The sequence below is a fragment of the Anastrepha ludens genome, chromosome 6 (genome assembly GCF_028408465.1).
Source record: "Anastrepha ludens isolate Willacy chromosome 6, idAnaLude1.1, whole genome shotgun sequence".
In the NCBI taxonomy this organism is placed as follows: Eukaryota; Metazoa; Arthropoda; class Insecta; order Diptera; family Tephritidae; genus Anastrepha; species Anastrepha ludens.
The window spans coordinates 50,135,761-50,139,197 of NC_071502.1; positions in this window are offsets into that span (position 1 = coordinate 50,135,761).

Below are 3,437 nucleotides of genomic sequence, written 5' to 3' on the forward strand. Positions count from 1 at the left end.
GAGGAATAAGCGAAATTGTATAAAGATTAGAAAAAAGTAAGTATTAATTCATTTTTTACAACCACCATAGTCGAATAACAATTTTTAATTGGCCTTAATATTAGGCGTCTACAATGAATTAATTTTAGACTAAGTTATATCAAATTATAAAGCAAGCAAAATTTCAGAATCATAAATAAGATTTCGCGAAATTGCTCAAGGCCAGCGCTAACTAGTTAGCTCATAACATTCTTATAAATAGGCTCTAATATGCATTAAAAAGACCTCTATAGTATCTGTCAGTGACGGTTACAACAAAATGGATGAAAAAATTCGTCGCATTGCTAGTTACACGGGCTTTACATACATCGCAGAAAATTGTGAGCTATGCAAAAAAAATTTTGAAATCAACTCGATTTTTGAAAGACTTCAAACTTACACTTTATTATACTGAAATTAAATGCGCTACTAAACTGCATACAAGGGCTATAAACGTGAATTCTTCAACAGAAATCATTTAACTCCAAGCTCCAAACTTTGTATAAAATTCACAAAAATGTATATTAACAAATATAAAAAAGTTGCCGTAAAAACTTTGAACATTTTAATCGATCTATGTAGGAAGTTTTATAGCTCATTAATTTTAGTGTAAGTTTGAAGTCCGCCAAACTTAGGTAGATTTTGACAATTTTTTGGTGTTGAGAATTAAGATACTCAATATAGCAGTGCCTAAAAAAAAAACAAATCTTAAAACTCTACCAAGATTTTTGCCACTTGAAGCTATGTTTTACTAAAATTGAATAGACCATAAAACTGCATAACCAAAACTGTTTTAGGAACTCCGATTAAATAGTTCACAATTTTATGGCAATTTTTTTTAGATTTATTAAAATTATTATATATGAATGAATATATATTTTTATAAGAAATTAAGCAGAAAATGGTATGAGCAATAAGAGTTAGGGGAAATGTTTATTTATTTATTTATTTCAAATATAGGTTTAAATATATAGTTCAAGGCAACTAGCAGCAGAGACTAACAGCCTACTAAGTGAAGTATAAAGTTTTGAGAGTTCTCTCTAATGTATACAGCGATTTTTGTAAAGATGGAAGGGTCTTTCAGTAAGGTCTTAAAAAAAAAAAAATAGAAAAACAAATTATTTTAGATACTTTTACTACTTTTTTCATCATCATCTCCTATAAGTTTTTATTAGCTCTATAAGTTGTTATTAGCGTTTCTTCAACTTTCCGAACTTTCCTTTTCTATAAAAGCAAGAGTTCGAATGGTCAGCTAAATAAGTGTGTGTTTGGCCGACTTGTATGCTTTATGTTTGGCTGACCTCCTCATTTGAAGTGAGCTTTCTTCCACACTTTTTTTAATTTTAGAAATAAAAAATTACAATGGTCTAACTCCGGTTAATATGATGAATGCTTTACTAATAAAATCTTTAGTTTCACAATTTTGGTCACTGAATCTGCGCATGTGTATCAAGGTCAGACCATTAACCGGCTCTCAGCGAATTAGAAAGAATCAGATTGGAGTCTCTGGAATCACTACAGCGATTTTTTACGAGAAAACCTGAGATTGTGTTTGGTGATATACGAAAAAAATCCACATGATCTATACCCAGGTTATTCGGCTGCCGTCTGACGAACGACTAATAGGAAGGGTGCATGATGAAAAGAATAATGATATGGCGCCTATCGTGGTCCCGTTACTTTGCGCTCAGCGAATTTGACAACTAGTTACGTGATTTTAGCTCCAGTATGGCCAGATTACCATTTTCGTAACTTGATTTAGCGTTTTTTTTTTTGTTATTTTTATTATTTTTTGTCTCGGAGTTTTAGTTCTTCCTTCATGACATTTTTCTAGCTGTTCTAATTAAAATTGCCATTATAAACATGAATTTTGTAAAATATACATTTTTTAATAATTATTTAAATAATTCACTCAATTTTATTTAGCTTTACTTTTTTTTAACATCTGGTGGCATTGACCGCGATTGCAGGTGTTGTTGGTGTTCTTCTGCTTTCGGCAGTCAAATCTCTCTCTCGCTACTGCAGTGTTGCCTAGCTTTGGATATAAAAACGCACTAAAATGCCCATTCAAAGAAAATAACCCAACAAATTTTTATTGAATCACTTAAAGAACTTTGTATGCGTGACAAATTGTCTTTAAAATGTGCTTTTTTTTAAATAAATGTGTTGTGCTAATTTATGAGTTTTTTTTTTGTTAAGCGAGACTCTTTTGTTAAGGGAACGACTTTTTTGCTATATTTGAAGTTATGTAACTAGATGAGGTAGTCTTTTTGTAAAAATGTCAGTATGGTTTCTTTAGTATTTTCCGGTATTTTGTTATTTATTTTTACAATGAATATAACTCTTAATGTCCTATGTCTCTCTAAGGATTGATGACCGGAAGAAACGATTACACCTCTTTGGTTTTAATTCGCATTCAATAAATTCAAAGGCTTTTTAAAATGTGTAAAAAGGTTTTCAATCTTAAGAAGAGTTAAGAGAGGGGTATTTAATATTTTTGCATAACCTTAAATGGAACCAAAAATTAAATTTGCACTTTCAAAATATCAAATTTTATAAGAACCAACAAATTTTCATTAGCACTCAAATCTTCTCAGAGTGACCTTTTTCAAACTTTTTTTGTTTAATAATATAGTTTGTTTTTAATTTAAAGTTTCGGTAGCTTTAAATTAAAAAAAAAAAAAAAACACGAAACTTAAAAAATTTTTGCATTTTGGGTATAAAAAAGCACTAAATTTATTGCGAAGAGCAAATGGTTGGCAATACTGCACAACTCAGCAAACGTGAAGTCACGTACGCTCTGATGGGCGCAATCTTCTTTCTATCATTCTTGGGAAGAATGTGTGAATGCGTGTGAAAATAAGCGCGGAATTCTATTTTTAGAGGTGTGCTCCTTAACAGGCCGTTACTCGACTCTGAGCGAATTTGACGGAATCAGCTGTTGCGCTGTACCTTGGGATGTATTTACAAAACAAAAAACTGAGATTGTGTTGGTGATATACAAAAAAAAAAAAATCAGCCAATGGCACTTGTTGCCGTCTGAACTTCGACCGATTAGACGAGTGTGTGGATACATGTGAAATGATGGTGTAGAATTCGCCTGCTGAATTGCCCAAGTAACGTTGCAGCCAAAGTTCCCCTCACAGTTTTTTTTACCATAGTTAAGAGCAAACCTTGTAAATCTATCATCCTGAGGTCGAAGTTACTTGTCAAATTTCATTTTTCACCATAGCTAAAGGCCAAATCTGGTAGTCTGCCATCCTTGCCCGAAAATGTGGCAGCCGTAGTTACCCTCACAAATTTGTTTTCCATCATGCGGATGGCCAAAGCTGGAATGGAAAATATAAATAAAATCATATGATCGACATAACTGAAACTTTGACATCTGCCTAGTGAGTAAAGACTAGAGAATGACCGAA